This window comes from Chinchilla lanigera, unplaced genomic scaffold, assembly GCF_000276665.1.
Source record: "Chinchilla lanigera isolate Chin_1 unplaced genomic scaffold, ChiLan1.0 scaffold00007, whole genome shotgun sequence".
NCBI classification, from domain to species: Eukaryota; Metazoa; Chordata; class Mammalia; order Rodentia; family Chinchillidae; genus Chinchilla; species Chinchilla lanigera.
The window spans coordinates 17,333,646-17,343,005 of record NW_004955408.1 but is presented as its reverse complement, the minus strand read 5'-3'; the positions used below and the strand labels follow the sequence as shown (position 1 = coordinate 17,343,005).

The 9,360-nt window shown below is 35.6% G+C and overlaps 1 non-coding gene across 1 annotated transcript; it reads right to left on the bottom strand.

The window, feature by feature from the left end:
- Positions 1–3,382: 3,382 nt before the first annotated feature.
- On the bottom strand, positions 3,383–3,454 carry Trnaa-ugc. Its single transcript has one exon. It is a non-coding gene; the product is annotated as a tRNA-Ala (tRNA).
- Between the last annotated feature and the right edge of the window lie 5,906 nt (positions 3,455–9,360).

Genomic DNA, 9,360 nt, shown 5'->3' with positions numbered 1-9,360 from the left:
TGATCCTTATGTCTATTTAAATCGTACCAATAGGGTCGGGCATATAGCTCAGCGGAACAAATGCTGCCTGGCAAGTGCAAGATCCTGAGTTGATTTCCAGTTAAAAAAAAAAAAAAAAAAAAAAAAAAAAAGTCCCAATAAACTTAATTTTAAAAATTGAAAACAATAACTGACAAACGATAAATTGCATGCATTTAGAGTGTAAAAAGAAAAAGAAATCAAATAATAACAAACGCTGGTGAGGCTGCAGGGAAAAAATGGACCCTTCTACATTGTGAGTGGGAATGTAAACTTGTTCAACCATTATGAAGAGCAGTGTGGAGATCCCTCAAATAACTAAAAACGGAAATTCCTTTCCATTCATCTCTTTCCAAAAGAGTGAAAGACATCATATTTCAGCGCTACATGCATACCTGTGTTTATAAGGGGCGAAATCCATAACAGCTAAATCACGGAAACAGCATATATTTCCATCAATAGACGAACTGATAAAGAAAATGTAGTGTTTGTACACAGTGGAGTACTGCTCTGCCATAAGATGAATTTGAACAATTTGTAGAAAAATAGATATACCTTGAGACCATATTATTAAGTGAAATAAATCAGACACACAAGCTTAAATACTGCATGATTTCTCTTACACAAGTAATCCAAAGCCTAAATAATTTAAAGAGCAATATAAAAGATAGATAATAGGAGACAGATAGAGGAACCATAGACAGCGGGAAGAGGGAAAAGGGGCAAATAAAAGGGAGGTAAAAAATCATTAAATTGTGTTATGTTTAGATACTAATTCTTCACAGTGAATGTAATTATTATATATTGAAAGATGTACTTAGAAAAAAATTTTAGAAAAATTTTTTAAAATTAAAAAAATTATTTGCACTATATATTATCCTAAGTAACCCTTTGTTAGTATTGAAGAGTGATTTATTCGAGAATGACTTAAGAACTTCATTATGCAGATTACTAAAATTAAACTTTTCAGGTAGTACGAGAATTATAAAATATAAATAAAAACTGTAGCAAGAGCATAATATAATTTCTTATTCAGAAACACTGTTTGGGAGATATCTGTGGGAGGATGACTTGTGCAATTTTATTCCTTTGTACACCACACATTTCCCCATACACACACCAACACAAACAAAACACAACATACATCATAGGAAGTTTCACTGAAACCAACAGCAACATCTACGTGTTGCTTTTTCCTCTTTATAAAGCTCTGAAACTTCTCATAACTGGACTTGGTTTGGCCATTTCATTTTTACTTAGTACATTTGTTATTGATGCTGTTTTAAATTATTAAGATACTATTTATTTTATCACCCTAATACTTTTGTATACGAAGATTTTCCCTTAAGTAACTGAAATTTAATTCTAACTCCATCTCTCCTCTACACACTAACGTAATCAATGATATCCACATACATTATGCATTGCATTCATCATCAATGAACTGTGCATCGGGATACTTGTTTTTAATTTCTTCTTGAATACATTATCAATCCTAGACCCCAAACTTAAACATTGATGATTTTTTCCTATTATGTGTCACAGATATAATTTGTTACCATTAACATCATGTTATTAAGGATTACTTTTCAATCAGTTTGTGAAATTTAGCCTATATACATGAGAAGGCATGAAAAATTGTCAAATGTTAAAGGCTTGATAGTCTTATTTAACAAGGTGTTAGTGTGCATTCATAGCAAAGGTATTAAATGGATTTAGTGCCTCAAAGGGATGCTTGAAAGAACCATAGATAAAAGCAGGGAGATGAGCTCGATAGAAAATTATAAATTATGTCTTCCTAACTGTCTTGTGATGAAAGAGGAAAAGAATTTGGAAATGTCTCTTAAGCCAGCAACAGGGAGGAAAAGATGCTTTTCTAATTCAAATAATATATTGTAGCAAAAGTCACTCCACGAATTTGTAGAAGTCAGAAAGAAAAAGCTAGGGCAAAAATCCCTACTCTTTTCTTTGTTAAAGAGAGCGTCTCCTAAAAAGATATACTATCTAAAGGCTGAATTTCTGTTTTATCATAATATAACAAAACATAATGTTTATATGTAAATAGGTAATATCCTATATTATTTGTTAATATGTTAAAATTACTTTAAGATCATTTGAAATTATGTAATGTTGTTTTGCTGCTGCCCTCTTCTTTTTTGTAACAAAATATTAATCATTTTACTACAATCTTAAACTTTAAAGAATCCAAACATATATTTTGGTTACTGCCAGATTTCAGTACATCTGGAGATGGGGCTTTTCTCTCCTCATGTGCTTTGTCTAAATAAGCATCATGACTCTGTTCTTTATTTTGAATTTCTACTAATGGTTATTTTGCTCATCTCAGGCAAACCCAATCGGTCAAGCCTCCAACTAACAACCCTGAATATGCACTTCTGCCTGCATCCTAAATCATTCTCACTAGGATATATTACAAACCGCTAGGATCAAAATGCTGACATTTATAGGATGAATTTAAAGTCTTTACTTAAATATAAATTCCTAAGCCCATCCCTGATTAATTTTAATCAGCCATATTCTAGAGTTCTTAATGACTAAAAAAGCACTGCAAAGTTCAATATTCTTTTATAAATATTTCTTGACATAAGGTAACTAAACCAAATGCTCACTACCCTTATTAAAAACCTCAAAACCCCATGGAAAATTTTCACCCATGAATTCCTTCTCTCTGCCAGGCAAACATGTCTTTAGAGCTCTCACAGCCCCATTTTCATGCGCTCTTAGTAAACAATTCTAGTTATTCCTAATGTTAATTGACCTAAGTAGTCAAAAACCTATTGACACACCTGTGACCAACATCGGCTTTCTTTCAAATACAATGGTTTGCTTCCTTCAAGAATATCAGAAAATATCTTTCCCAGACTTTATATAATATTTCTAGGAAAGTGGATATGTTTAATGATAAACAAATTAAAACAATGAGAAATTCAAATGCTGCTGCTGCGAAAATAGAATGAGAGTGACAGTGACTTTGAAAAGCAGCCTGTCACTTAAACACGAGGTTACCACGTGATCTCACAATTTCAATTCAGCTGTACACTCAAAAAACATAAAAACATATGTTCATGCAAAAGTTTTATATTAAAGCAGTATTAACGATAATACATGGAAGGTGGAAACAAACCAAATGTTCCCCAAATGAATAAATGGATAAATAAAATGCTGCCTATCCACACAAAAAAATACAACTAGCCATGAAAATGAAGGGCTGACCATACTGAAACTGGGATGGGTAAGTGAACCAAGTCTGTCACGTTAATATATGGTTTTATTTCTGTGAAATATCCCTGTCTTAATTTAGGTTGATATAGCTGAATACTCTGAGTTTTACAATTTATTTATTTGGTGATGCTGGGGATGGAACCCAGGGCCTTGTGCATGCAAGGCAAACACTCTACCACTGAGCCACATCCCCAGCCCCGTGAGCTTCACAATTTATAAAGACCAATAGTTTATTTAGGCTCCTGGTTCTAGAGGCTGGGAAGACAAGGGTATAGGAGGGTTTAGGAGAAAACTAATGGCTGGTGTCTGCTCAGCTTCTGATGAGGAGCTCATAGCGCTCTGAGCATGACAGAAAGTAGACAGACAAGTGGGCATAAGAGGAACATAATATCACGAGGAAAGGACTTGTTTTGTGGCAATGAACTTTAAGAATAAGCTCATTCTGATGAAGGCATTAGCCCTCTTAACAACATATTCATCTCTTAAAGGCCCTATCCCCCAACACCGCCATCTTAGCAATCAAATTTCCACACGAGTTTCAGAGGGACAAACTACATCCAAACAATAGCAGTCAAGAAACAGGCAGTAGATTGGTGACAGGAGGCAGGGGCAATGGGAAGGGTCTGCTAATGGATATGGGGTGACTCTTTGGGGTGATGAAAAGGCCCTAAGACTATAACAGGTATCAGTCCATGCATATAAAAAACCATTGAATTGTATGCTTTAAAATGAGTGAACTGCACGCCAAATAACTGTATCCCACTTAAATTATTATATTAAAAATGAGACTACAGTGTATCTCAAGATAAGTAAATACATGTATAATACATGTATATAAATACAATCTACATATGGACAATAACCAGATGAGACACTGACATATTTAATAATATGTAAGCACCCCCCAAAGCAGGAAGATTAGGAGGACTTTATTGAGGATTAAAAATGATAGAAAAAAAGACTTCAAAAGCAAGAAAGTATATAAAATCCAAGCAAACAAATCTAATGAATAAAAAGTTACCAGCAAATTTCAGGTGAGATTCTTGCTTCTACTAGGTAATCACAGCAATAACCTTAAAATAGACATTTAACCTCCCTCACCCAAAGTCTACTCTGACTCAGGTAATTCTCATGTATACAGCCAAAGTAGTCAGATTGTTCAAATTTGTTCTCTATTGTAGAACTTTTGGAATATTTTTGACAATTATAGCTCTTCCATTTAAAAAATAGAACTATGGATAATTTTAGAAATAAAATTTAACCCATTTTGTTAAATTGCATGTCCTCTTTTTTTATTTTTTTTTTTTTTAATTTTTTTTTCTGGTATCAGGAATCAAACTCAAGACCTTTTGCTTGCCAGGCAGGCGCTGTGCTGCTGAGCTAAATATCCAGCCCTGTCCTCTTTTTTTTTATATAGTCTTTTTCTCCCCAGCTTTACTGAAGAATAATAGGTGGATGAATGAATAAAGAAATGTTTCATAGACATAGGCACTCACAATCCAAAAATATTAGTCAGCCATAAAATAGAAGGAAACCCTGTCATTTGTGACAACCTGGATGAGCCTGGAGGTCTTACACTATGTAAAGTAAGCCAGACACAGAGACACAAATACTGCATCATCTCACCCATGCTGAACTAAAACACTCAAAGTGGAAGCAGCAGAGAATACAAGCATGGTTGCCAGGGGGTGGAAGGCTGAGAGAACTAAAAAGATTTTGGACAAAAGGCACAAGGTTTCAGTTATGCAGGGTAAATTATAGAGCACTAATGCATAGCATCTGAGTATGGCTGATGGCACTCTGCTGTATGCTTGGAATCTGTGAATAGGACTGATCTTAAGTATTCTCACCAGACATGCAAAAACCTATCCTTTCAAAACAGAAGATGGGAAACAATACATAAGCGTGCTTACATACTTGTGCTCATCACAAAGGGGAAGAGTGAGATTCTTAGCACAGAAGTAGATGTAGTGTCCAGTTCAGAAGCTGCATTTCTAACGTACCTACTGCTAGTGCTATAAGTAAGATATTTTCCTATCTTCACCAGCAATAAATAGATAAATAAATAAATAAATAAAATGAACCCTATATTGTTTGTCAGACATTGTCATTTTGAACTCACTGAGGAGCACACCATCAAAACTGGTCCTAATCACATTGCAGATTGCTAAGTAGTCAACACAGCAATACTCTGATACCACAGAGATACATGCAGACCCGTGTTTCTCATGGTACTATGCACAGTCACCAAATTGTAGAAACCATCTCAGTGGTGCCAGTCAGTGGATGCAAGGATAAAAATATGTACACTATATACATAATGAGGTACTATTCAGCTGCAAACTGGAAAGCTATGCCATTTGCAGGACAACAGATGGAAATAGAGATCATGATGGTAACCAAAATAAGTCAGACTCAGAAAGAAAAATGTCGTCCTTTCTCTCCCGTGTAGAAGCTGGGAGAGGGGAACAAGCTGTTATGAAAGGAGACAGAGATTATTAGAAAAGAAGAAAGGATTGAGAAGAGGGGGAAGGGAAGGTAATGTGGGAAAGAGTATAATCAAAGCATGTTACATGCATGTATAAAAATGCCACAGTGAAACCACTATTCAGTATAATTAATATGTACTAATAAAAATGCTAAAACAAGAAAGAAAGAGAGAGAGAGGCAGGGAGGGAGGGAGGCCAGGCTCCGCAGTTAAATAGACCTGGCCCAGACCCTGGTCTGCCTGTCATGTGCTGTGCATTCCCAGCCAGTTAATATGTGAGTCTCACTGTTAGTGGCAGAGGCTGCAAGTTAGCTTCTCACCATCCATGCTGTACTCTGTCCCCAGTGTAAAACTCAATTAGCTTGGGGCATCAATGTTCATAGCCAATACTCAACTTTCTCTGTTAGCTTTACTCACTGAAAAGTAAGAAGCAGTTTCTCTGTAATGTTTTTAAGAAAGCCTTCAAATAGAGGTGGAGCCACCCGGTACTCCAATAAGGCCCTTGTTCTTCACCTTTCCCCTTTACTGCTTGTCTAGAATGTAGACACAAGACAGAGAGCAACAGATCCAGACCATACATTAAGGGTGTCAAAGTGGCAGGAACAAAGGATTTCTTACAACACTGTATTGAGCACCCAACAGCTATGAACACTACTGACCAAATATCATCTGTTTAAGCCCTTGTCTTTAAAACTTTCTACCTGTGCTTCATGTCTAGCGCATGATTAATGCCAGGAAGGTTAATTGCTACTGTCATTAGCAAAGACTCTATCTCAAACATTAACTGATCAACAACTCTGAGATACCTAAAGTCAGAGCTAACACAAGAGCGGAGAAGACATCAATAGGTACCTGAACCCAAATATAGTAACAATAATTTTTATAAGTATTTAGTTAGACAGAATCTGTTTGGTTTCATGTTACACCTACATTCACCCAGGGAAGACTTTTATATTATACGCTTAACCTTGGAACTCCTGCCTTTTTCTCATGGTCTCAAAGAAGTCAATAAGTAATTGATAAATTTTCTGTCACTGTGTGCAATTAATAGGAGTTACACAGCATCAGTTACATCAATTTTCCTGTATCTGAGGAGCAAAAATTGATTTCACAAACTTACTGGTGCATATTGATTCCATGCCCATCCTTAGGCCATTTCTATTTAATGCTTTTGTGCAGTCATTGAGAAAAGTCTCAAGACTGTCAAATAAAATCTAGTTCTGTGAAGTTTTTATCTATTATTCTGCTTTACAAGTATTTTTTGTATCGGTAATGCACTTTCATGCTGGAGGACATGGATATTCTTCTTCTAAGAATGTGCGGTAGCTGGAAAACAAGAGTAGGCTACAGATAAAATTATTATTCATTTAAGTCTGAAATCTCAGATGACACATCTGCAAAGGTATTAGAAGTATGTGATTTTGGAAACAAGTAGGATTTGTGTTGTGAAACCTCTCTCGTTGGTTTCAGTAAATAGACTGACACAACAGAATACAAATATAGTTTCAACATTTTATTTTTGGGGTTAATCCACTTCCTCATCTTTCTACCTATAGAGGGCAGAGGTAGGAAAAAGGACTCAATGAGAAGGCAGGCATCTGCCTCTAGTAATTATAATCTTAAAGTAAATCCAAATACTTCTTTATTCAAATAATTCCCTGTCAATGCATAGGGATAAAGTGTCAATGAATAGGGATAAATTATCAGTGCTGTGCTTGATCCATTTTGAGGATAATAGAATGATCAAGACAGACAAGAATCTTATACTCCTATTTTATATTCAAAAAATACAGAAAAGGAAAAAGACAGAAAAATCTCAGACAGGAATAATATAATTTCAGGTACTGCAAATTCCATAAAGTATAATCTAGCCATTGATGAGCCAAAAGGTGGTCTGTGTAAAACTTACTGCCTAGAAAGGGTTGTCAAAACTCTTTTCAAAGGAAGTAGAATTTGAAATAAAACCTAAATGACAAGGAGGACACAGCTGTATAGAAACTGGATAAAGAACCATCTAGAAAAGGGAATGCCTTGGACAGAGGCCAGAAGCTAGGAAAAGCTGGATTTAGTCAAGAACCAGATAAAAGAGATAGTGGCTGGGATGAGTCAGAGGCAAATGGTGAATAGTAAAGTGAGATTTGCTGAGGCCAGGTAATAAAAGTCTTTAGACTCAGTGGGCCTCAGTGAAACTGTGTGAATAATATTTGATGTGACAAATAATATTTGATGTGACATTTAGCTCAGCGGCACAGCTCTTACCTGGCAAGTGCAAGGTTGTGAGTTTGACTCCCGGTACCGGAAAAAAACAATTTGATGTTACATTGAGTAGCCTCCACGGGACGTTAGGCATGGAAATTTTGGAACACAGCTCAGATATTCTTTCTTGAATCCCTGTATCCCAAACTAATCCCGAATTCCAAAGAAACAACATAAAACAATTAAAAATATAGGGGCGGGGGATTTAGCTTAGCGGCAAAAGCACCTGCCTGGCAAGCGCAAGGTCGTGAGTTCGGTTCCCGGTACCAGAGAAAAACCAAAAACCAAAAAAAAAAAAAAAAAAAAACAATTAAAAATATAAAGAACATAACTGTCACAATTTATGTTTTCAAAAATTGTTGATTTCTTTCCTCAAATCAGTACATCTTACAATGTGTCTAGCATGTACCTTGACTTAATACAATTGTTTTACATGTTTCATATGTTCTAAGGCCTATTAGTCTAGTTTTCAATCTGTGTACATGATAATTATCTTTAAGAGTTCTTATAAGAGAAATCAATGAATACGATGGTGGAACAATAGAAAGAAGGGGAAAGAATTGAAATGTGTTATGAACTTGTACCAATTCCCTACAGTGAATGTAACCATGCACTGCAACATGTACTAATAAAAGTTTAAAAAATTAAAAAGGAAGGTCTTGGCTGGGGAATTTCTGCCTCCCCAGGAACATTAGCCAATATCTGGAGACATTTTTGATTTTTATAATGCAGGGTGCTTTTATCACCTAGTAAAGGCCAAGGTGCTTTTACACAATGTAAAGCTAATTCAATGAAAAGAAAAATGTTTTATTTAGCACAAATGTCAATAGTGCCAAGTTTGGGAAATTCTGCTTATCATAAAATAACATAAATAATAGAATTTGAAAGATATAGTATTTTATCTACTATAAGAGGTAATTTCTCCCTTGCTGCTGGTTTCTATATTTAGTCAAAGTTACAATGCCACCCTCATAAATAAATACAAGAAAATAGAACAAAGATAATACAATCAGTTTTTGGTGCTATGGACTGAATTTTGTTCTGGCAAAATTCACATGTTGAAGTCCTGAACCTCACTGTGGCTGTGTTCAGGGAAAGTTTTTAGGAGCTCACTAAAGTTAAATGAAGTCCCAAGGATCGAGTGCAGTTAGGACTGTGATCCTACAAGAAAAAGGCAGGAAAGGACACAGTGAGATGTCTGTGATCACAGAAGATGTTCCAATCTCCACAACTGTGGAAAAACAACTTCTGGTGTAAAGCCAGCCATCCTATGGCATTTTGTTATGGTAGCCTGAGATCTAAGTTCCAAATAGGGATCAATGGAGAGGGAGAAGATAGCTCCTCCTCCTCCTCCT